A 27,896-nucleotide genomic window follows, 5' to 3' on the forward strand; every position below is an offset into this window, starting at 1 on the left:
GTGCTGTTTTCCTGAGAATTACATACTCTTTGATTTCTCTGTGATGATTTCTTTGCCATCATTTCATGCATCTTATGTTTTTTATCTTGTTTCAGGGACCAAAGCTTTATTAAGACAGTTGCATATACAGAAAACACTATTCTGTATACAAATATACAGTAAAATCATAGTGCCATAAAATAATGAGAAATCAAAATAGGTTGTTCTTATGCTCTCCCAGATCTGGAAATACTGCCAAAGTAAGTTCAAGATAGTTGAGCACATACAATATGGGAAGGACGGCCTAACTACTTCAACTTGAAGGTTTTCAGTGGTTCCTTTCAAAGCTGGCAAAAATGGTCCTCCATTCTGGAGGATATAAATTACATATGTTTTAATGTATTCATAAATCTGAGAAAAAATGATATTCAGAGAATGGTTATTTCCCAGGTAAATATTACCTATTAACATAATCATTACATTTTAGGTATTACATCAAAACATACATCACCCTCCAATTAAGGGTACACAGTAGAATGTTTTCCTGAATAGGAATAAAGAAACTTTAAACATGACTATTTTCTCTTGCCATATTCTTTGTATATTTACATTTTGTTAATTAGTGTGAGGTAAATTTTAGTGCAACTGAAAGGAAAGGGGAAAATGTCTGAGAGACATATGCAAGAGATGTTATGGTAAGAAAAGAAAAACTGAATAGGAAAATATCATACGCATATGCAAAAAAAAACAATAGAAAATATATCAGTAGCAATACAGAGCACATTTAATTAAATCTAGGACCATTTAAGAAAACACCCAGAATTAAAAAACAAAACTCCCATAACATACTGAAAAATGGACTGTTAAAATCTTAAGACTTGAATCTGTAAATGAATTCTGAAGAGTTTTTAATGCTCCAAGTGAGAAATGATGAAGGATTTATTGAAAAAATACAGATGCAACCACAAATATGGCCAGGAAAGCAGAAAGCATTTGGAGTAGGTCTCTGGATCTCACCAAGTCACTTTCCCTCTTCTTTCCTCCCTTTTTACCTACTGAGTACCAATGAGTCAGCTGTTCCACAATTTATTTTTTCCTAACAGTATCTCAACTGTTAACTGCCTGTGGAAGCAAGGATATGTCTGCCCCTAGAAACTCTTCAAGCAGAATGTGGAAGAAGAGTCTGAGATGCAATCTCAAGGTTGAAAGAGTAATATAAATCTCCAACATGTCTTTTTACCCCTGTGGCTAAGGAAAAGAGAGAGATGACAATCAAGCACTGAATTAACACAAATGTCATCATAACTTTTGGTAGATTTTAGTTACAATATTAAATTAATGAATCAAGTACTTTAAGCATTAAATCAATTTTGTTCAAATACAAGAAAAAATAACTAATGGAGAAGATTTTGAAACCAGTAAGAAAAATGTCAGAGTTCAGGAAAATCTATAGATGATTTCCAAAAGAAATATCTTGATCACTTTGTCTCCTTCAGTCCTCCTGTTAAGTGGTAAAAAAAAAAAAATCAAGATCAGTCTCTTGGTCAACACAGGATAAGGGAACTCATTTAGTCATTAACATTTTCTGCCTTACTAAGGAACATAATTTCTAATGCAGAAAATTAATCCCCTCACTGTTTGTCAAGAATTCCGAGTAATTTTCAGATTGCACAGATTTAAAGAAAAATCCAAACTAATTTCCACTTGCAATCATAACCATAGCCATGTCCAGATTAAATATATATATTGGGATGACAGCCATGATTATAAAGTCAATATGTGACTTTTGCTAGTGTTACCATGGAAGTATTACAATTAAAATTATCCAAGTTACAACAAATAACCTCAATAAGCAATTAGCTAACACTTAGTGCTACAAAAATAATATATAATGCACTGATTCAGAAAACTACACAAACATACAGATTTTGTCCTGTCTTTTCCCCTCATGCCTCTAAGAAAAAGAGAGAAAGTGCAAAATTTAGAGAAAAGGGAAATTCTTGATAATTGTTAAACATTCTATTGGTAAACACTTTTAGGACTTGTTGAAGACAAATTTTAAAGCAACTCTCTTTCTCATTTTTTCCCTTATCTTCCCTTTTTATTCACTGTGGCTTTCTTCTTTATTCCTGAACAGAATTGGCAAAGAAAGAAGTTGGCCTTAGGTAAGCACCACTTATGTTATTTTACATATCTCTCTTCCCCTCTCCCATTTATGAATGACACTCTTAATTCTAGCATTGGACATACTAAAGCACTATTCACATCAGAAGAGAGATGATAATAATAAGAACACTTTCCTTGTCTGAGTAGCACCAATCTACTCTCTTGATAAGTTGGGTCTCTCCTTACAATAGATCCTGAGACAAGGACTTATGTCCATACATTTTAATTGAGAAGAGAGCTTGAAAGATATGTGAAGAATTAGGGAAAGTGAAATAAATCATGAAGTGTATGGCAATGATCTGGTTTCCAAGAAGGACAACTGAGGCTCAATTTCACTAGGAACTCTCTGAGATAAAGTTGAAACATGCTTCAGAATCAGCCAAATCAGGAATGAGAGGCTGTGTCATTTATGTACTGATTCCAGCCCCCACTGGTTGGGATGTCACCTTTTTCCTGCCCTTGAATTGCATGCCCAGCAAGTTCTTCTCTGCTAAAAAAAAAAAAGTCATATGCAGAGAAGACAGACAGACATAGGCCCTTGTAATGAGCAGCCATCAGAAGACCGTGAACTGTTGGTAGCTTCAGATAAACTCGGGTGAGCTAATGGTATATGGAGCAGAAATCAGTACACACTCAGTTCACTATTTCGATGGAAGTTTCCAAGCCTGATTATAGGGGAAAACAGTTATTAACAAGATAAACATCAAATCCTTATAAAGTTTATAGAATTTATGTTAGCACACAAGTTTAGGCAATTAATTCTGAAATTCAATGATTTGATTACATTTGGTACATTATGTAACAACTGACATTTTGTATTTTCCCTATGATTCTCAGCATAAGGGAATCATTCTGCTTCTGCTTCTCTTCCCCACCAGAAATTCCATAATCTAATTCCACAATTTACCCAGCCATTTATGCTGTATGGTCCTACAAACCACTTAAATTCTATTTGGGAACACAGATTCTTTCTGTGCTTTCTGCTATAGAATTTTTCATTACCCCAGTGTCTCAGCCCTCAGCCCAAGGTCCCAGGACAATGAAGAGACATGACACTTCCACCTTACTCTATTTCATTGCCTAAATTCATGTTACACATTTTCTAGTTGTTGGGGAGTTAATATAGGCTCCTACTGATCATATAATTTCTTATGCTCTGATTCTTTCAGGGATTTTCATAAAATGAAAGCCCATTTAAAAAACACATAAATCAGAAGAGTATTATCAGCAACTCAGATGCTCCTTGGTGCCTCCTCTTGTTCTCTATTTAACCCAAAAATAGCCACATTGCTGCTTTTCTTGTCACCATAAATTAATCTTTCCTGCATAAGAACATAATATAAATGGAATCGAACAGCGTGTACTGTTCTATGAGGGCTTCTCTTCTTCACTATCATGCATGTATTGTAAGGAGCAGTAGATAATTCTTTATAACTTTCAAATAGTCTATTTTATAAATATATTGCAATATATTTTTCCACAGTTTGTAGACATTTGGCTTATTAGTAGTTATTGACTACCACAAATAGTGCTTCTATGAAAACCATTATATATTTCATAAATGTATGAATGCATTTCTGTTGTCTAGATATGTGGGAGTGGAATTTCTGAACTATAGGTTGTATGTGTTTGTTCAACTTAATTAGAAACTGTTAAATTTTTTCCTAAGTAATTTTAACAGTTTTATTTTTAAGTGGCTTGTTCTCATAGTTAGTTGCTAGATACAATTATAATTGACTGTCTTACATTGACCCTAGATCCATCTATCTGTTTTAATAGAATACCTGTCAAATATTTAGAACTTTCTACATACACCTCATTGTAACATCAAATATTCATAATTTGTTTGTTTTATAAATCTCATTAGGAAAATCTTATTGCATTGTCTAAGTTAAACAATTTAATGTTGGATAAAAATGTTGAATAAAAATTGTTTCAACAAGAAAAAATAAATGCTGATTTTGGAATAAAAACTTCAGTATGTTATTATTAAATACAATGCTTACTAAATGATTTTTGGAGATACTCATCAGAAGATTACCTGTTTTCCTAATGCTCTAAGTACTTGTTTCTGTCACAAATGGATGTTGAATTTTATCAGATGTTGTTTTTGCATCTACAAAGACATTATTATTTTCTTATGGCTGCCATAACACATTCCCACAAGATTTGTGCTTAAAAAACAAACTTATTCCCCCACAGTTCTAGAGACCAGAGGTCCACGAAAATCAAGGAGTCATCAGGATTGTACACGGGCTCTGGAGGAGAATCCTTCCTTGCCTCTTCTAGCTCCTAGCCTTCGTAGCTCCAGGCAAACTGTGACTTGTGCCTATATAACTCCAGTCTCTACCTCTGTCTTCATATGACAATCTGCTCTGTGTGTCGTGAATCTCCCTCTTCCTCTATTTTATAAGGATGTATTTAGAGCCCACCTAGATAATCCAGGATAAACTGCTCCTCTCAAAATCCTAATAAATCAAACAGTAGACATATCAAGTAATAGACTTTACAGGGATTATTATTGGCCACCACATATTCATATGATTTGTCTCTTTTGATAATATGGTGAATGATATTGTTTTATTTTTTAATGTTAATAATAAAACTTTATTCAAGGATTCAACTTCTCCATGATACATTATACTTTTATACATTATTGGATTTGGTTAATAATGTGTTGTTCAGCTTGTTTATCATCTATGTTCATGAAGGATGGTAATTATGCCACAAGTGAAATAAGTCAGGCAGAGAAAGACAAATACCATATGATTTCACTTATTTGTGGAATCTAAATGAAAAACAAATCTTCTCTTTGCTTTAATGTTTCCCTGCAGATTTTTGGTATACAATTTATACTGGTATCATTAAATGAGTTTGCAAGGTTCTTTCTTTTTGTATGTCTGGAAGAGTTGTTCAAAGTTTAGTTTTTTCTCGAATGCTTGGGAGTATCTGTAAATCCATTTAGTTGTAGAAGGTTATTTGTGTGAAGATATCATATATTTAATACATGTAGTATTAGCTGGATTTTTAATTCACCTCATGTCACTTTTGGAAAATTCTGTTTCTCTAGGAAGTTTTCCATTTCAAACATTGTCAAAATTATTGGTATAAAGTTGTTAATAGTGTACTTTAACATATCCTTAATGCCCGTATGATTTGTAATGATGAAACATTTTTCATTCGTAATACTGGTACTTTGTACTTTGTCTATATACTTCTTTGGTCTTGTCTAAATTATAGTATCTCAGAGTATTACCTTTAACTTTGTTGATTTTTTTCAATATAGTTCATTCTGTTTCTTATTCATTTGTGCTTTTATCTTAAGTGTACCTTTTATTCTCATTTTTTAATTTAATATACTAGTCATGTTCTACCTTCTTGAACTGGATATTTATGCAGCTCTTTCAATATATGCACTTATGACTATAATTTTCCCTCAAAACACTCTAAAAACATCTCAATATTTCACAAGTTTTTGTACTTTATATTCAGATTCTTATTCCATTCAAAAATGTACTAGTTTCCACAGGATTTCTACTTTGATCAATAATGGCACACTTAAGATTGTACTGCTTAATTCACACTGAGTGTTTCTTACTGTTCTTATTTTATTCTGTGCTATTAATTCATATTTTACTCAGAAAATGTACTACAAATTATGTACATCCTTTGAGGTATGCCAGGTTTTGCTTTGTGATTCAGAAAATGAACACAAATGATCAATTTTTACAAATGATCCATGTCCAGTTGAAACAAACAAGTATTTGGTCATCACTAAATGCTTTGTTTTATTAATCTGCATTATTCAGGTCATTACTCTTAACTTGGTGTATGAAACCTTTTATATTCTTTTAAAATTATTTTCTGTTTTTTCCAATATTAACAGAAAGGTTCATGCTGATATCATCCACTACAGATTTAGAGTTGGCCTATGTTTTCTTAATTCTGTGAATTTGCTTCATCTGGGTTGGAGCTATGTTATTAGCTGATACATAGGAATTTCGGGAAGATGCAATTCAATTCAACCAATAGCATAACAGTTGCTTTGGTTGGCTTTTATGTGAATAAGAAATTATGCCTAATCTATCAGCAGTCTTTTCAGCAGAAACCTTACAGGTCAGAAGGCAGTTGCGTGATATACTTAAGGCAATGAAACAGAAGGGCCTCTATCTGGAAAGATTATCATTTAAATTTGAAGAAGGGATTAAGCAATTTCCAGAAAAGCAAAAGTTGAGGGTATTCATCACCACAAACCATCTCTACAGTGTATCTTAAAGGGACTGCTTTAGAAGGAATTGCTCCTAATGCTAAATAACTGTCACCAGAGGAAATAAAAACACAGAAAAGGAAGGAGACCAATTAATTACTAAGCAAAAACAAAATTAATCAACACCTCGTGAAGTTAGTCAAGGGATACACAAAGAGTACAGAATATGACACCTAATATATAAAGAGTGGAGAAGGAAGAAGATGAAGGGAGAAAAAAAAAAGAACCTTTAGATTATGTTTGAAATAGCATAATAAGTGAGTTAAGATAGACTGTTAGATATTAAAGAAGCTGCCCTTGAACCTTTAGTAACCACAATTCTAAAGCCTGCAATGGTAATAAGTACATTTCTATCATAAATCACCCGAAATGTAAATGGACTGAATGCACCACTCATAAGACACAGAGTTACAGAATAGATTAAAAAAAAAAAACAAGACTCATCCATATGCTGTCTACAAGAGACTCACTTCAAAACCAGAGAAATACACAGACCAAAAGTGAAGGGATGGAAAAAGATAGTTCATGGAAATAACAGAGAGAAAAAATCATGAGTACCATTACCTGTATCACACAAAACAGACTTCAAAACAAAGAAAGTAACAAGAGACAAAGAGGAACATATATAAGGATAAAAGTGTATCCAACAAGAGGATATCAACATTATAAATATCTATGCAACCAACACAGGAACACCTATATATGTGAAACAAATACTAACAGAATTAAAGGGGGAAATAGAATGCAATGCACTGATGTCAGCAGACTTCAACATACCACTCACTTCAAATGACAGATCAACCAGAGAGAAAATAAATAAGGAGACAGAGACACTAAACAAGGGAATAGAATAGAGGATCTAACAGACATCTACAGAACACTCTACTCAAAAGCATCAAGATACAAATTCTTCTCAAGTGTACGTGGAATTTTTTCCAGAATAGATCACATACTAGGCCACAAAAAGAGCATCAATAAATTCAAAAAGATAGTAATTGTGCCAACCAACTTCTCAGTCAAACATATAAAACTAGAAATAAATTATGCAAAGAAAAAAACCCCACAAACACATGGACACTTAACAACATGCACCTAAATACTCAATGGATCAATGACCAAAAGAAAACAGAGATCAAGCAATATATGGAGAGAAATGAAAACAACAACTCAACAGTCAAAAACCTGTAGGATAGAGCAAAGGCTGGTATAAAAGGAAAGTATATAGCAATACAGACTTACCTCATGAAAGAAGAATCCCAAAGAACAGTCTAGACTCAAAACTAATGAAACTAGAAAAGAACAAATCAGGCCCAAAGTCTCTAGAAGTACGGATATAATAAAGATGAGAGCAGAAAAAAGTAGATAGAATCAATGAAAGCAAGAGCTGGTTCTTTGAGAAAATAAACAAAACAGATAAACACTTGGACATATTTTTCAAGGAAAACACAGAGTGCACACAAATAAACATAATCAGAAATGAGAAAGGAAAAATAATTAAAGAAACCATGGAAATATAAAATATTATTAGAGAAAACTATGAAAAATTAAATACTACCAAAATGGACAACCTAGAAGAAATGAAAAACATTCTAGAAAAATACATCCTTCCAAGACTGACCAAGGAAGAAACAAAAAATCTGAACAGGCCAATTACCAGCAATGAAATTGAATTGGTAATCAAAAAACTACCTAGGAACAAAACATCTGGACCAGATGGCGTCACTGCTGAATTTTAATAACATTTAGAGAAGACCTAACACCCATCCTCCTTAAAGTTTTCCAAAAAGTGGAGGAGGACAGAATATTTCCAAACTCACTCTATGAAGCCAGCATCACTCTAATACCAAAAACAGGCAAAGACACCACAAAGAAAGAAAATTACAGACCAATATCCCTGATAAACATAGATGCAAAAATACTCAACAAAATATTAGCAAAGAAAAGTAAAAAATACATCAAAAAGATCATACATCATGACCAAGTAGGATTTATTCCAGGGATGCAAGGACGGTACAACCTTCGAAAATCCAACAACATCATCCACCACATCAACAAAGAGAAGGAAAAAAACCACAGGATCATCTCCATAGACACTGAAAAAACATTCAACAAAATTCAACATCCATTCATGATAGAAACTCTCAACAAAATGGGTATAAAGGGCAAGTACCTCAACATAATAAAGGCCATATATGACAAACCCACAGCCAACATTATACTTAACAGCAAAAAGCTGAAAGCTTTTCCGTTAAGATCGGGAACAAGACAAGGATGCCCACTCTCACCATTTTTATTCAACATATTCTGGAGGTCCTAGTCACGGCAATCAGACAACACCAAGAAATAAAAGGCAACCAAACTGGCAAGGAAGAAGTTAAATTGTCCCTGTTTTCCGATGACATGATATTGTACATAAGAAAACCCTAAAGAATCCACCCCAAAACTACTAGATCTAATATCTGAATTCAGCAATGTTGCAGGATATGAAATTAATACAGAGAAATCCGTTTCATTCTTATACACTAATGATGAACTAGCAGAAAGAGAAATCAGGAAAACAACTCCATTCACAATTGCATCAAAAAGGAATAAAATACCTAGAAATAAACCTAATCAAGGAAGTGAAAGACGTATACTCTGAAAACTACAAGACACTCATGAGAGAAATTAAAGAAGATACCAATGAATGGAAACACATCTCATGCTCATGGATAGGAAGAATTAATATTGTCAAAATGGCCATCCTGCCTAAAGCAATCTACAGATTTAATGCAATCCCTATCAAAATACCAATGGCATTCTTCGAAAAACTAGAACAAATAGTTCTAAAATTCATATAGAACCACAAACAACCCTGAATAGCCAAAGCAATCCTCAGAAGGAAGAGTAAAGCTAGGAGGACTATGCTCCCCAACTTCAAGCTCTACTACAAAGCCACAGTAACCAAGACAATTTGGCACTGGCACAAGGACACATAGATCAATGGAACAGAATAGAGAGCCCAGATATAAACTCACACATATAAGGACAATTAATATACAGTAAAGGAGCCATGGATGTACAATGGGGAAATGACAGTCTCTTCAACCCAGTGTTGGCAAAACTGGACAGCTACATTTCAGAGAATGAAACTGGATACTCCATACAGAAAAGTGACCCTGAAATAGATCAAAGACCTGAATGAAATTCATGAGACCATAAACTTATAGAAGAAAACATAGGCAAAAATCTCTTGAATATAAAAATGAGCAACTATTCCTGAACACAAGGGAAACAAAAGCAAAAATGAACAAATGGGACTACAGCAAACTAAAAAGCTTCTGTTCAGCAAAGGATACCATCACCAGAACAAAAAGGCATCCTACAGTATAGGAGACTATATTCATAAACAATTTGTCTGACAAGGGGTTAACATCCAAAATCTATAAAGAACTCACATGCCTCAACATCCAAAAAACAAATAACCCAAATATATATACATCTTCTTTATCCATTGTGTGTGTGTGTATATATATATATATATATATATATATATATATATATATATATATATATACACAATGGAATATTATTCAGCCATAACAAGAAAACAAATCCTACCATTTGCAACAACATGGATGGATCTAGAAGGTATTATACTCAGTTAAATAAGCCAAGTGAAGAAAGACAAGTAACAAATGGTTTTACTCTTTTGTGGAATTTAACAACAAAGCAAAATTGAAGGAACAAAACAGCAGCAGACTCACAGACACCAAGAAGGCATTAGCAGTTATGAAAGGGAAGGGGTTGGGTCGTGTGGGTGGGGAGGGAGAAGGGGATTAAGGGGCACTATAATTAGCAATCACAATATACGTAGGTCATGGGGAAGGCAGTATACCACAGAGAAGACAAGTAATGACTCTATAAGCATCTTATCATGCTGATAGTGACTGAGTGGAGGGGGTGAGGATTTGATAATATGGGTGAATGTTGAAATTACAATGTTGTTCATGTGAAACCTTCATAAGATTGTATAACAATGATACCTTAATTTAAAAAAATTAGGTAGTAGGTGAAAGAGATGGCTAATGAGGTTAAAAAAGTGATACCAAAATAGTAGGAGAAAACTGGGATAGTATAGTTTCACAGAAGCCAAAATGAGAGTGTTTCAAGAAGGAAAGAGTGGTCAACCATGTTACAGATTCAGCTGTATGCTGCTGAGAGGTCACAAGAGATATGAACTTAATATTCTTTGGCATTAGCAACATAGAGGTCACAGGTGACCTTAGTGAGAGCAGTGTCTGTGTAGATGGGGTGGAGGCAGTTGTAGAAGTCATTTGTGAGTTAACCAGTGAAGGCGAGTTCAGGAGTTAGAGAAAGCTATTAAAGGCAATGTTCTTATGAAGCTTGACTTTGAAAGGGAGGAGAAAGAATTAGCAGGAAATGGAGAGGGATGTGAGTCCAGGAAAAGTTATTTTGTAATAGTGAAAAGTATAATAATCTCATTAAGTTTAGAGGAAAGGAGAATAAACATTTGCTGAAAATATTAAAATCTACCCGCTCTTTAAATATTTCTGTTTTAATATATTTAATATTTAATACTTCTTAAACTTTTAAATATTATAATACTTTATATATTTCCTTATATTCCAAGTTTGTCTCTTATAGGCCACATATTTTATTACCTTGTTTTCCTCTAACCCAAAATCATGCTTTTTAGTTTAAGTATTTATTTTTTTAAATAAAAATTTTCTCCTTAAAATAACCTGAAAAGGATTCCTTTCTCCAGTACCACCTGAAAAATAGTAAGGAAATTGGATTTAATGTCTTACTGAAATATTTTTAAAAATCATTAATGATGCAATTGGAACTAGATTTTATTTTGTGGGATGATTTTTATTTAATAATTAAATTCATTTAATGAGTATTGGATTATTTATATTTTCCCTACCTTCCTAAAGCACTTGTGGTTTTCATAGAATGTGTCCATTTCATCTAAGTTGGCATGTTCATTAGCATAAAGTTGTTTACCACATTTATTATGATCTTAACATAGGTTATTTACCAAAGTCTTTTTATTTCATAAATTGGTATTTTTTTAATTGATCATTAACCATTTTATGGCTCAACTTGCCACAACTTACCCTTTCCTATTTTCTACAATATAATTTTATTGAATGTATTTTTTTTGAACTTGCTATATCTTTATCTTACAATCTTTGAAAGAGCTATCACCTCTTTATAAAACATTCCTCCACCTTCCTTTACTAATATAATACATTTTCATCCTTCACAGGTCTACTTAATCATTCCTTTCTCCAAGGAATTCATAGTTACCTGTCAAAGCCACTCAAAATAAACTTAAGATCCTAGATACATAAAGTTATCATAACTTAGGAAAAAATACACTCATGCATTCATAGAGTGCCCATATTTTTTTAAATACCCAATAGTTTAAAGCTAGATTACCACCTTAAATTAGGGATACTATGTCAAAAGTTTTGAGTCAAATAAAAATACACTGTAAAAGTTCTCTATCACATTAGCTTTCCTAGCTTTTGTTAAGAATTAAAAACTATAAACTGAACCAGGATGAACTGTCATTGAAATTTTGTGATATTCAAGGGAAAAGGCACAAGTAGACCACTGTGATATTGTCATTTTGATCAAACTTGAAGACATCCAAGTCAGAATTCCTACTTCAGAGTGAATGGATTCTAGTGGAATTGTTGATGTCTGAAAATACAGGTATAGGGATTTGGTGATGACAGTAGAAGTCTGAGTCATTTCAAAAAGAATTATAGGTAAGCATATAGACATAAACATGTCAACTACATTCCATGTCTAAAATATAATCATATTATTAGGGAAGCATAAAGGTTTTGGAAGAGAATCTTAAAGTAGATTATCAGGAAACAAACACATAAACAAATAAATAAACAGCAAAGATAGCTTTAGAAATAAAGAATGATTTGATTCAATGACTAAAGACAGAAATGTTTTTCCAGTTTTTCTTTGACACCATGATTATTCTGAATTAAGTAACTGTTCCTTCATTGAAAGCCATATTTTATATCTGAAAGAGTTCTTAAAGTTTATTTAAATTTGGAAGTTTAAGAATACAAAAAGTGGTTTGGCTATAAACTGAAATGGATCTACAGAACACTGTTAGCTTCCTCACTTAAAATATAAACAATAACTACATTAACATTAAGGGATTCAATGGTACATATATTTTTTCTTGTTATATATTAATTAAATAAAATATAATTGTCTATTGATTAAAATGACTCAGCCAAAGCATATTTTAATTGTTAACCTTCTTTTCCTGGGTTCAATATTTAATTTGATACAATGATAAATAGACTATATCTCTAAGATCATGTCTCAGGAAGAAAGAGGCCAAAAAGTAAGGGAAGTAAGTATCCTTAATTTATCATTTAAATAGGAAAATCCAACCCTAATCTTATCTACAGGTGCCATAGCACAGTAAAGCACCACAAAATGACTGACACAATTCACATGATAGGGCTATATAGCGTTATTCTATCAGTTCTACGAGGATAGAACTTGAGAGTCAATCTTACTTCAGTGCCTCTGAGTATAATGATAAAGACTATGAAACCAAGCCAAGGGCTGTGATGAGCTGTTAACGTTATCTCCTTCATGAATTATATCCATTCTTAGTGGAAGAAAAAGGCTTAAAGTAAAAATATTTTACTCTACATCAAAGGATGTAAGAAATGGTGAAATTGGTCTTCTAGTTCCACTCACTTTCTTTCCCCAGCCCCTCAAGATTTATCCAATTAGACTCTGGTACTTTTTCAGTGCCACAATAATCTGCTTGAATCATTATGGTGAGCCAAGGAGAATGAAAATAGATAAATAAGTATAGGAAGCCCCAAAGTCATCTTGCAATATTGTCACTCTGTTCAATGCCAAAAATGAAAGGCAAAAAATTAGTTTCTTCATGACAATGAGCAAAACTAGAGGTCACCTAAATTTCAGAAAATATCCATTTTATACTGAAACCAACATAAAGCCATAGAAATCTGGATAAAATTTCAACTAGGTTATGTACTAAGTGTGGTAGGCAGAATGACTCCAAGGTCTACATGCTGATCCTTAGAACCTAAGAATACATTGTATTATGTGGTATAAGGTTCCTTGCAGGTAATTATGTTTACATACTTTAAAATAGGGAGATTAATCTGTATTATCCATGATTCATGCTGGCCCAATATAATCATGGGTCCTTAAAAGCAGAGAACTTCCTTTTCTGGTGTCAAAGCAATGCAGCAGAAGATGTCAGAGGACTCTATCCACCATTTTGGGGGTTGAAAATGAATGAGGGATGCCTTAGGAATCTGAGAGAGGCTCCTAGCTTACAGTCTGAAGAAATGGGGCCTCAGTCCTACAACTGCATGCAACTGAACCTCACCAATAATCTAAATGAACTTGGAAGCATATTCAGCCCAGAGTTTGAAAAGAACAGTTCTATTGACACTTTGTATTTCAGCACTTGAGACTATAGGGAGGGGACCAGCTGAGCCACATTCTAGCCCTAAGAACTGAGAAATAATAAATAGGTGTTTCCAGCCACAAAGTTTGTGGACATTTGCCACAGCACCAACAGAAAACGAATACACTAACATTCATAAACACTTCATAATAGATTCCTGAACTTTAATTTCTACTTTGGTGATTAAGGAACATGCCAATCTAAACAATGGGAAATGTACTAATCTAAGTAATATACTGAGCACTATCACATAATATCTTTTTTCAATATATAAAGCTTCACTTAAATATATTTTTCTACATCATGATTTTTCACATTGTACCAAACACTTGAGTATGAAATAGCTAAAAATTAAAAATCATGAGCTATCACAGTCAAAAAGAGTATATAGTGGTGTAACTAAGAATAATTATGTACACAGAATGTTTCTGAATCTTTGTATTTCTGTTAAATGATAATTTCTTCTCCAATTAGAGAGCTATCCTCCCTATGAAGACGTGGGAGATATACTCAACACTATGAAACAAGTGGCATTGCACGTATAAGACAATTGCCAAACTGAGATGAGAGCCAGGAACATAGTCATATGAACAAAGGGAAAAATCATTCCCCATCAATAAGCAAATAATGTTTCAGATTTGTCAAGAGCATCACCAAAATCAAACTTGCTTTATTAGTAAAAGTCATTAAAAATATAAGCTGAATACCTCTGTCAACAGAAATCTAGAATGTGGATTTTGATACTGATAAAAACAACATTTTTTTGCCAAACACGTGCAAGACCCTAAAAATAGCTGCTAAGCAGAACAGGGAAAGAAAAATAGTACTTAGAAAATAAATGTTCAGTTATGCATATTTTCATCATTTTTCTGAAAAAAAAAGACATTAAATAGTTTTAGAAACACACTCTATAACCTTTGAAGACTACATTGTTACTTTAAGTTCTATGGTAAGAGAAATAATATAATAAAATTCCACAATAATGGTTCAGTTAATTTTTTAAAACTGCTTTTGTTGGGTTCATAAAATACCTAATTAAGGCATCTGAGTGTGTGAAGAGTCAAGCCCAGGGCAATCCTTTTCGATGAATTTAAATCAGATTATTTTACTCACATAGAGGTGTTCTATAGAAACAAGAAGCCATGTTTCTTTTTATTATTGTACCCAATATTAAAATGCCTTAATAGAAATCCTATATAATGTTAGCATAATATTTCAATTTTTGGCAAATGTTTTAATTCTTTCAAAATTCTATAGCCTCTATTTAAAGAGAAATATTTAAAAACTTTGCACCTGTTTAAATATCTAGTATTTATGACAAAACTGTCTTCAGTATTTTATATTAATTAAATAACTTATTTAGTGTTAAATTAAACAATGTTACTGAGGGATTTTATTAAGTATAGGTTAAAATTTTTAGGTCAGAAAGTTAACTTCAATCAGAAGATAAATATCTCTAAGATTTCAATTTAAAGGGAAGAAAACCAGCTACACATACCAAGTAGTATGAAGACTAACTTTAAGCTCTCTAATATTCAAAAGACCTTTTCAAACATATTATTCATGGACCAATGTAGAAGTTACATGCAATTTTTGATAGTAAGAAAGGATGAATTTACAAAGCCCATTGCTCTTCTATATTCACTATGACAGTGTTCCATCTTTGCTACTAGAAAGGCTGACATCAGGCCTTCAGAGAGCAGGCTTTCAATAAAATTTTTTTTGCAAGAATTATTCTGTGCTAACCATGACTTAATATGAAATACAATTATAGGAAATAAAGAAGGAACATAAACACTGAAGTAAACTCTCCCTTTCTTTTTGAACTATTTTATAGAGGTTTGATTGACATACACAAAGCCGTACATATTTAGTGTATAGAATTTGGTGAGTTCGGAGTTAAATATATTTCCATGAAACCATCACTACAATCTATGCCATAAACATATCACCTTCCTGCCTTCTTAATCATTATTATTATTATTGCTATATTGTGATAAGGACACAACAGATCTACTCTCTTAGCACATTTTTAAGTATACAATACAGTATTGTTAACTATTGGCACTGTGCTGCATAGTATATCTCTAGGACTTCTTTATCTCACATGACTGAAACTTTGTACCCTTTGACTAATACCTCTCTGTTTTCACCCACCTCCCAGCACCTGTCAACCATCATTTTACTCTCTACATCTAAGAGTTTGATTATTTTATATCCCTCATCTAAGTGCTATCATGTATTTGTCTATCTGTATTTGGCTTATTTCACTTAGCATGATATTCTCCAGGTTCATCCAAGTCGTTGAAAATAGCACTATTTCCTTCTTTATGACTGAGTAATATTCCATAGTATATACATATCACATTTTTTTCCCATTTGTCTATCAGTCTACATTTAGATTGTTGACATATTATGAATCATGCTTCAGTGAACATGGGAGTATGGACATTCCTTCAAGATTCTGATGTTAATTCCATCAGATATATATTCAGAAGTGGAAAGACTGGATCACATGGTAATTCCTATTTTTAATTTTTGAGGAACTTCCATACTATTTTGTATAGTGGCTGCATTAATTTACATTCTCAAAAAAAGTACATAAATTTCCAATTTCTCCACATCCTTGTCAAAACTTATCTTTATGTTTCTTTTAATACTAATATCCTAATAGGTTCGCGAGGTGATACTTCACTGTGGTTTTGATCTGCAGCTCCCTGATGATTAGTGACATTGAGCATCTTTTCATATATACCTGCTGCCTGCCTGTATGTCTTCTTCGAAGAAATGTCTATTCAAGTTTTTTTTTAATTGGGTTATTTGGGGTTATTTTGTTGTTGAGTTATATGAGTCCCTCATAAAATTAGGATAGTAACCCTTTAATAAATATGTGATTTTTCAAATATTTTATCCCCTTCCATAGGTTGCCCTTTCATTTTCTTGACGATGTGTGTCCTTTGCTGTGCAGAACCATTCTGGTTTGATGTAGTCACATTTACCTATTTTTATTTCTTTTGCCTTTGTTCTAGTATATTAAAAACCTCATTTTAATACAATTTGAGTTATTATTGCTAAAAGTAGACCATGAACAGGTTTCAATATATTTAATGCTTTTTTATATGATATTCTCATTTGCCTGTACTGAATTTTCTTTCTCTATTTGCTTACTCTTATTATCATCAACTTTTGGCCTCTCCATTTATTTACATGTTTCATATATAAGAATATTTGCTACAATGTGACTATTCTTTATTCCATGGTAATGAAACTAGTGCAACTCTCAGCTCAAGTATACTTTTGTTCATTAATATGTACATAACGATTTTGCCACATTTGTTCCTTATGAGCTATATCAGGTGTTCAATCAATTTAAAAATTATTTTTAATTTTTAAAATTTAATTATTTCTGTACAAATATTTTTACCAATACATTTAAATTTTTTATTTTATTTTAATTTATTTAATTTATAAAAATACCAAGTTTCATATCAGTAGATATCTACTGTGATTTATAATTCTGGTTTAATGCAACTAGATGTTCTTAAAATTATACAAATTCTGAACTAAGAAGGAAATACTTTAAATCTCTAGGTTATTTTTTCAAATGTAAAGACACTTAAATTCAATTTTTAAATTATTTTTATTATTTCTATTTTAGCATCTTTGGACATCAAAAATAAATCACTACCTCAGTTTTAGCTTTCTACAAGTTTGATTTGAAAGCTTTTTAAATTTTCAGAGTGATAGATGAATTCAACATTTTCCTATATTAGTTTTCCATTAAGTAAAGCTCTAAGTTCCTTTTATGTAAAAAGAAATTACAGTTTTCTTCCCTGAGAAAAGGCATTTAAACAATCTTATTCCTTGCCTTCCATTCACTAAATTACGGATGATATAGCAAAGCAATTTAGGAACAATTCTATTCACTCTTCTTAGAAAGTATACTGCAAGGTCAGTATTTTTGGGTTACTTGGGTCTGTTACTGTGGATAATATCTTGGATTGTCATTGTTAGCTGGCTGAATGTCACACGTTGATGGCAGAATTCCAGTGTGATATCTGATAGTTTGGGAAAAACCTCTAAAAATTATTTACACAGACATATGCAGTATTCCCTGTGAACATTTTTTGTTCAAATTTCAAAAACACTGTTGTTTTGTTTCATATACATAGGATTGTGCTAGTCACTCAAAAAAAATACAAAGATTTACCCTTAATTTTATCTTAAAGGCTTCACGTCCCTCTCTAATTTATTGCCTCTTTGAGCCCTCTGAATAGGAACGGACCAGTAATATTTTATCCATTTGATAGACGAGCAAACTCACACTTGAGAACAGGAATACCCCAAGGAAGGTTAGAGGATCAGTTTTTATCTCTAAACTGTTGATTAACAGTCTAAATGGAGATACATTAATTGAGAGTATTTAGAAATTTAAGAGCAATTTGTCCAATAGTATATGTGTTGAATTTAATGATAAAAAATATGGTTTATATTTTTATGCCTTTTCTTTCATTTTTCTAGTAATTTTTTTCACTGTATTTTACAATAGTTTTGGTTTCTGACGAATGGAGAGAGCTAGTACTTCACCCGGGACACTGTTCCAGAAGGTTATTATGTGCAAACAAGGACATTATTCAGTTGTTCATACCTCTGACATACTCCAGAATAATATAGGGATTGTTTTAAAATAAAAGCAATCCTTAGCCCAATAGCAGGAAACCAAGATTTACTAGGTCTTATAAGGAGCTTGGGCATATGAATTTGCAAAACAAAAAACCACTCCTGGTAAAGAACCAATGTAAAATAACTGGAACATATCAATCTAGATTTTAGGTACTAGGATCACCTAGTCCTATTAGAACTTAACATTCCCTAAGAGGTTTACAATGGCCACTAGTCAAAATCTCTTTCCTCACAGGGGAGCGCCTATGAAGGCTCAGAATGGAGGAATGGTAGTTAGCAGGTGGCAGCTCCATCATGATGATGATACTGGTAGTTTCCATGCTAACAGTTACCATAGTGAAGAAACACTTCCATCAATGGCTGGCACAGTATAAGAAAGGGGATGCAGAAAATTTGATCACTATTTTGCTGCTCTGTAAATGCCATGTGCAACTCTCTTAAGGCATTGTGGAGCTGCTTCCATCACCTTCTTTTTAATTCTGGCATGTTCTTTCACTGCCTGTTTGGTTTGCTTTCATAGTAAATCCAAATGAAAGCAACCAAAAGTCTAGTTTGATTATTCATGCTGAGAAACTCTCTATTCTTTATCATCCAGCCTAGTTCAAGTCACAAGAAAATAATTTGAAAGTCTTATTCCCTAGAAGCTCTATTAAATTTATAAGGGATTTCTACAGGGAGTGGAATGGAATTAGCAATATTCTATAAATCTAGCATTTTTACATAAAATTTTCACTTCATCTAAAAAGTTGTATGTGTGGCTTCCCAAAGGTTTGTTCCTATTTTTTTTCTAAGTCTGAACATTGTGAAAGCTTGAATGAGGGCAAATGCAATGAAATTATTGCATAACAGAGTTCTTTATTATTACAAATTAACAAATGAGATAAGACTTGGCTTAATCCATTTCTTTTATATTTAAAAGGAAAATACAAATTAATCTGAGTATCTTGAGGTGGGCACTAAGGATATAAAGATCCCTTTCCAGTGTATAAAATCTCATGTGTAGAATAAAACAACACAGGCTACTGTTGAACTGTCCATAACTCAGCAGTGAAAGTGCCTGAAAGGTTACAAGAAGGTTGCAGAATCCAAGCAAGACTAGAAATGGGTAAATATTTGGCAATTTAGTTGCAGTTATTCTAAAGGAAAGCTGGTTAGCAGGACAAGAATGGGCATGGGCAGAATTTTCTTAACATGACCGTTTTCTTTTATGTATGTTGTCCAGAATAGATGGTTAGCATCCTACCTCTGTTGCAAGTCAGAAAACAAAACAAAACACGCCAAATACCAAGGTCACAGTGTGAATATAATGCAGGTTCCTGCCAGAGCTTTGCTTGGTGGTGGGCAGAAAGGAATAGGCAGGTCCAGTTACATGGGCTAGTGGCTGGGTATCCTTCTACTTATTCTCTTACTTTATCCTCTCATCATGTACTTACTGATAACTGATTTAACCATTAGGTAATAAATACAAAAAGGTGGCTACTATAAATCGGTATTGCTAGGAAATCCCCCAAGAGAAAAGAATACCTTGTGGGGATGGGGTCCCACTGGGACAGACCACAGCATTGGAAAGCCTTTAAAATGCTGAGGTGCCAACCCACCTCACGTACAGAATTCAAATCAAAGATTAAGGTGTTGTGGGCTTATAAAACTCCACCAAAATACACAACTTGTAACTTACATCACATTCCTTCTTCACTACTCTAAGACTTATCTCCAACAATGACTCTTTCTTGCACCAATTTTTTGCTCCTACTAGCAATCTGACCACAATCATTCGAAATGATGTTTTCCTGTCTTAAAAACGTAACAGCATATTCTTCACCACCTTGAAGTCCAACTCTCTTCCCTTTAGAACAAGTCCTAGGAAGAGTTGGCCTTACAGCCTACGTCATCCTTCCTCTCTCTCTGAAATTCATTCCCATCAAGACTCACCTTCACCAGTTGTCTAAAACTGTTCTAATCAATGCCATCAATTCAGCAATATGCTCCTATGGTGCCAGGTCGGACAGTCAGTCCTCAGTCCTTACGTTTTACCAAGTGTCGCTTGTGACTGAACCCCTAGCTCACTGGTCTCTCCTCAAACTCCTTGGCTGCTACCAACTTTTCCTTTTAACATTAGGGTACTCCCAGGTATTATTCTTTGATATTCTTTGCTTTTCTGACTATGCTAACTTAATAGCAACTCATTCAGCCTCAGAGCTTAAAAACAAATTATACGGTGACAACATTCAAATTTACTCCATCAGACCATACCTCCTTCCCAAACTCCAAATACTTACATCAACTGCTTACTTTCTATCTTTCCTAAGATGTCACTAGATTACTCAAATTTAATATGTCCACAACTGAACATTTGATTTGACCCAAACTCCTTATCTTTAATCTTTACCAATTCAACCGATGGATACCCCATCTTTCTACTTGTTTCTCTCTTCCTGCCATACGTCACACACAATCTACCAAAAAATCCTTACGTGTATATCCATAATCTACCAACTCCTCACTGTGTCCACTGCTATACCCCTTGTCTGAGTCACCATCCTCTCTTGTTCTAATGGTCTCCTTACCTCTGTTCTCCAACCTTAACAGGTTATTCTCAACAAAAATTTATTTTTGAAACTTCAGTCATTTCATGTCATTCTGATGCTTAAAGTGTGAAAGAGTTCCCCGTTTCACTCAGAATAGAACCTAATACTTTAAAAAGGCCAACAGGGTTCTGAATGATCTGTAGGCCTTGACTCCCTCTCTTAATTTTGCTTCACTTATTTGATGCTAGCTCAACTGCCATCCCATTTCCTGAATGGGTCAAGCATTTATTCCTGTCTAAAGCCTTTGCTCTAAGTTTTTCCTCTGCCTTCCAGAGCTTCCCCTCAATATCCATTCTAAATGTTCCCTCTGTCTGCAACCCTTTTCCCTTAGAAACCACATGTTAAACTTATTACTGTCTTAGAGTCTCTAATAATATCCAATCTACTTGCATCATCTATAGTGTAACCTGTACCAAACCCATATTTCTGGCATTAGTGGGCCAAAAGAAAATCTCATATTAGAATTACAGATGAATGAAAAATATTCTTCAAAAAAAGAAATGGTGAGGCAGAGCCAAGATGGGGGTGTGAGTAGAGCAGTGGAAATCTCCTCCCAAAACCACATATATCTATGAAAATAAAACAAAGACAACTCTTCCTAGAATAGAGACCAGAGGACACAGGACAACATTCAGACCACTTCCACACCTGCAAGAACCCAGTGCCTCATGAAGGGGGTAAGATACAAGCCCCAGCCCGGAGGACCCGAGAGCCCCTCCCCTCAGTACCCGGCAGGAGGAGAGGAGTCGGAATGGGGAGGGAGAGGGAGCCCAGGACTGCTGATCACCCAGCCCCAGCCATCTGGACCAGAGCGCAGACACAGTGCATACATGGGGTCCTGGATACTAGGGAAACAGCAAGACCGGTGAGTGGGTACAGGAGGCTGGCGCCCAAGGACAAAGAAAAGCGAGTAGCCATTTTATTTATATATATTTTTCCTTTTTTTTGGAGAGCGCTTTATGGAAGTCTTAAAGGGACGGGGACACCAATATTAGGGAAACAGGGCAGCAAGACCGGTGAGCGGGTGCCTGAGGCCGGTGCCTGAGGACAAAGAAAAGTGAGTGGTTTTTTTTTGGTTTGTTTTGTTTTGTTCTGGAGAGTGCTTTTTGGAAGTCTTAAAGGGGCAGGGCAGGACACTTAGTCCAGAGGTAAGGAATTAGGGGATCTCTGGGCACTCTAACCCCTTGGGCAACAGGGAGCACGGAGGCGCCTTATGGAGATAAATAGTCTCCCGGTCACTCCCCCTCCAATGCGGCTCCACCATTTTGGAGCAGCAGCCCAAGCCAGGCCATGCTCACAGCAACAGCGGAGATAAACTCCAGAGCGGCCACGCAGGAGGCAGAAGCCCTGTCTGCGTGCCCCTGTCTGTGCGCAGCTGCCCAGCACAAGCCACTAGAGGTTGCTGTTCTCCCAAGAGAGGAAGGCCACAAACCAATAAGAAGGGAAGTTCTTCCAGCCATCACTCGTTCCAGCTCTGCAAACTATTTCTATCACCATGAAAAGGCAAAATTACAGGCAAACCAAGATAACAGAGGCAACACTAAAGAAGGAGACAGACCTAAGCAGTCTTCCTGAAAAAAAATTCAAAATGAAAATCATAAACATGCTGATGGAGATGCAGAGAAATATGCAAGAGCAATGGGATGAAGTCCGGAGGGAGATCACAGATGCCAGGAAGGAGATTACAGAAGTGAAACAAACTCTGGAAGGATGTATAAGCAGAATGGATAAGATGCAAGAGGCCATTGATCGAATAGAAACCAGAGAAGAGGAACACATAGAAGCTGACAGAGAGAGAGATAAAAGGATCTCCAGGAATGAAACAATACTAAGAGAACTGTGTGACCAATCCAAAAGGAACAGTATCTGTATTATAGGGGTACCAGAAGAAGAAGAGAGAGGAAAAGGGATAGAAAGTGTCTCTGAAGAAATAAATGCAGACAGCTTCCCCAAACGGGGGGAGGAAATAATTGAACAGACCACAGAAATACACAGAACCCCAAACAAAAAGGATGCAAGGAGGACAACACCAAGACACATAATAATTAAAATGACAAAGATCAAGGACAAGGAAACAGTTTTAAAGGCAGCCAGAGAGAAAAAAATGGTTACCTACAAAGGAAAACCCATCAGGCTATCATCAGACTTCCCAACAGAAACCCTACTGGCCAGAAGAGAATGGCATGATATACTTAATGCAATGAAACAGAAGGGCCTCGAACCAAGACTACTGTATCCAGCACGAATATCATTTAAATATGAAGGAGGGATTAAACAATTCCCAGACAAGCAAAAGTTGAGGGAATTTACCTCCAACAAACCACCTCTACAGGGCATCCTACAGGGAATGCTCTAGATGGGAGCACTCCTAAAAAGAGCACAGAACAAAACACCCAACATATGAAGAAAGGAGGAGGAGGAATAAGAAGGGAGAGAAATAAAGAATTATCAGACCGCGTTTATAATAGCTCAAAAAGCGAGTTAAGATAGACACTAAGATAGTAAAGAAGCTAACCCTGAAACTTTGGTAACCACAAACTTAAAGCCTGCAATGGCAATAAGTTCAAAGCTTTCAATAATCACCCTAAATGTAAATGGACTGAATGCACAAATTAAAAGACACAGAGTAATAGAATGGATAAAAAAGCAAGATCCATCCATATGTTGCTTACAAGAGACTCACCTCAAACCCAAAGACACGCACAGACTTAAAGTCAAGGGATGGAAAAAGATATTGCATGCAAACAACAGAGAAAAGAAAGCAAGTGTTGCAATTCTGGTATCAGACAAAAGAGACTTCAAAATAAAGAAAGTAACAAAAGACAAAGAAGGACATTGCATAATGATAAAGGGCTCTGTCCAACAAGAGGATATAACCATTATAAATATATACGCACCCAAAATAGGAGCACCAACATACCTGAAACAAATACTAACAGAACTAAAGGAGGAAATACAATGCAATGCATTCATTCTGGGAGACTTCAACACACCACTCACTCCAAAGGACAGATCCACCAGACAGAAAATAAGTAAGGACACAGAGGCACTGAACCACACAATACAACAGAAGGACCTAATAGACATCTACAGAACTCTACATCTAAAAGCAACAGGATACACACTCTTCTCAAGTGCACATGGAACATTCTCCAGAATAGACCACATACTAGGCCACAAAAATAGCCTCAGTAAATCGCAAAAGATTGAAATCCTACCAACCACCTTTTCAGACCACAAAGGCATAAAACTAGAAATAAACTGTACAAAGAAAGCAAAAAGGTTCACAAACACATGGAAGCTTAACAACATGCTCCTAAATAATCAATGGAACAATGACCAACTCAAAATGGAGATCCAGCAATATATGGAAACAAACGACAACAACAACACTAAGCCCCAACTACTGTGGGACACAGCAAAAGCTGTCTTAAGAGGAAAGTATATAGCAATCCAGGCATATTTAAAAAAGGAAGAACAATCCCAAATAAATGGTCTAATATCACAATTATGGAAATGGGAAAAAGAAGAACAAATGAGGCCTAAGGTCAGCAGAAGAAGGGACATAATAAAGATCAGAGAAGAAATAAATAAAATTGAGAAGAATAAAACAATAGCAAAAATCAATGAAACCAAGAGCTGGTTCTTCGAGAAAATAAACAAAATAGATAAGACTCTAGCCAGACTTACTAAAAGGAAAAGAGTGTCAACACAAATCAACAGTATCAGAAACGAGAAAGGAAAAATCACGACGGACCCCACAGAAATACAAAGAATTATTAGTGAGTACTATGAAAACCTATATGCTAACAAACTTGGAAACCTAGGAGAAATGGACAACTTCTTGGAAAAATAAAACCTTCCAACACTGACCCAGAAAGAAACAGAAAATCTAAACAGACCAATTACCAGCAAACGAAATTGAAGCGGTAATCAAAAAACTACCAAAGAACAAAACCCCCGGGCCAGATGGATTCACCTCGGAATTTTATCAGACATACAGGGAAGACATAATACCCATTCTCCTTAATGTTTTCCAAAAAATGGAAGAGGAGGGGATACTCCCATACTCATTCTATGAAGCTAACATCACCCTAATACCAAAACCAGACAAAGACCCCACCAAAAAAGAAAATTACAGACCAATATCCCTCATGAACGTAGATGCAAAAATTCTCAACAAAACATTAGCATACCAAATTCAAAAATACATCAAAAGGATCGTACACCATGACCAAGTGGGATTCATCCCAGGGATGCAAGGATGGTACAATATTCGAAAGTCCATCAACATCATCCACCACATCAACAAAAAGAAAGACAAAAACCACATGATCATCTCCATAGATGCTGAAAAAACATTTGACAAAGTTCAACTTCCATTCATGATAAAAACTCTCAGCAAAATGGGAATAGAGGACAAGTACCTCAACATAATGAAGGCCATCTATGATAAACCCACAGCCAACATTATATTGAACAGCGAGAAGCTGAAAGCTTTTCTTCTGAGATCGGGAACTAGACAGGGATGCCCACTCTCCCCACTGTTATTTAACATAGTACTGGAGGTCCTAGCCGCGGCAATTAGACAAAACAAAGAAATACAGGGAATCCAGATTGGTAAAGAAGAAGTTAAACTGTCACAATTTGCAGATGACATGATATTGTACATAAAAAAACCCTAAAGACTCCACCCCAAAACTACAGAACTGATATCAGAATACAGCCAAGTTGCAGGATACAAAATCAACACACAGAAATCTATGGCTTTCCTATATACTAACAATGAACCAACAGAAGGAGAAATCAGGAAAACAACTCCATTCACAATTGCATCAAAAAAAAAATAAAATACCTAGGAATAAACCTAACCAAAGAAGTGAAAGACTTATACTCTGAAAACTACAAGTCACTCTTAAGAGAAATTAAAGGGGACACTAACAGATGGAAACTCATCCCATGCTCATGCCTAGGAGAATTAATATCATCAAAATGGCCATCCTGCCCAAAGCAATATACAGATTTGATGCAATCCCTATGAAACTACCAGCAACATTCTTCAATGAACTGGAAGAAATAATTCAAAACTTCATATGGAAACACCTAAGACCCAGAATAGCCAAAGCAATCCTGAGAAAAAAGAATAAAGTAGGGGGGATCTCACTCCCCAACTTCAAGCTCTACTATAAAGCTATAGTAATCAAGACAATTTGGTAGTGGCACAAGAACAGAGCCACAGACCAATGGAACAGACTAGAGAATCCAGACAGTAACCCAGACATATATGGACAATTAATATTTGATAAAGGAGCCATGGACATACAATGGCGAAATGACAGTCTCTTCAACAGATGGTGCTGGCAAAACTGGATAGCTACATGTAGGAGAATGAAACTGGACCATTGCCTGACCCCATATACAAAAGTAAACTCAAAATGGATCAAAGACCTGAATGTAAGTCATGAAAACATTAAACTCTTGGAAAAAAACATAGGCAAAAACCTCTTAGACATAAACATGAGTGACCTCTTCTTGAACATATCTCCCTGGGCAAGGAAAACAACAGCAAAAAATGAACAAGTGGGACTATATTAAGCTGAAAAGCTTCTGTACAGCAAAAGACAGCATCAATAGAACAAAAAGGAACCCTACAGCATGGGAGAATATATTTGAAAATGACAGATCTGATAAAGGCTTGACGTCCAGAATATATAAAGAGCTCACACGCCTCAACAAACAAAAAACAAACAACCCAATTAAAAAATGGGCAGAGGAACTGAACAGACAGGTCTCTAAAAAAGAAATACAGATGTCTAACAGACACATGAAGAGATGCTCCACATCGCTAATTATCAGAGAAATGCAAATTAAAACTACAATGAGGTATCACCTCACACCAGTAAGGATGGCTGCCATCCAAAAGACAAACAACAACAAATGTTGGCGAGGCTGTGGAGAAAGGGGAACCCTCCTACACTGCTGGTAGGAATGTAAATTAGTTCAACCAATGTGGAAAGCAGTATGGAGGTACATCAAAATGCTCAAAACAGACTTACCATTTGACCCAGAAATTCCACTTCTAAGAATTTACCCTAAGAACGCAGCAATCAAGTTGGAGAAAGACAGATGCACCCCTATGTTTATCGCTGCACTATTTACAATAGCCAAGAATTGGAAGCAACCTAAATGTCCATCGATAGATGAATGGATAAAGAAGATGTGGTACATATACACAATGGAATTCTACTCAGCCATAAGAAAAGGGCAAATCCTACCATTTGCAGCAACATGGATGGAGCTGGAGGGTATTATGCTCAGTGAAATAAGCCAAGTGGAGAAAGAGAAATACCAAATGATTTCACTCATCTGTGGAGTATAAGAACAAAGGAAAAACTGAAGGAACAAAACAGCAGCAGAATCACAGAACTCAAGAGTGGACTAACAGGTACCAAAGGGAAAGGGACTGGGGAGGATGGGTGGGTAGGGAGGGATAACGGGGGAGAAGAAGAAGGAGGGTATTAAGATTAGCATGCATGGTGGGGTTGGGAGAAAGGGGGGGCTGTACAACACAGAGAAGACAAGTAGTGATTCTACAATATTTTGCTATGCTGATGGACAGTGACTGTAAAGGGGTTTCTAGGTGGGACCTGGATATACAGAGGACCAAAGCCTAAGTTGGCTACTCCGAAAATGAACTAAGATACGATATGAA

The 27,896-nt window shown here is 35.0% G+C and overlaps 1 long non-coding RNA gene across 1 annotated transcript in view; it reads right to left on the minus strand.

Moving 5' to 3' along the window:
* Window positions 1-850: 850 nt before the first annotated feature.
* LOC118973266 (uncharacterized) overlaps window positions 851-27,896 on the minus strand; it is a 127,314-nt gene continuing 100,268 nt past the window's right edge. Inside the window, exon 4 of the long non-coding RNA XR_005062532.2 lies at window positions 851-1,480. This is a non-coding gene — a long non-coding RNA (uncharacterized lncRNA). The remainder of the gene's footprint in view (window positions 1,481-27,896) is intronic.

Source organism: Manis javanica, chromosome 9 (assembly GCF_040802235.1).
Source record: "Manis javanica isolate MJ-LG chromosome 9, MJ_LKY, whole genome shotgun sequence".
In the NCBI taxonomy this organism is placed as follows: domain Eukaryota; kingdom Metazoa; phylum Chordata; class Mammalia; order Pholidota; family Manidae; genus Manis; species Manis javanica.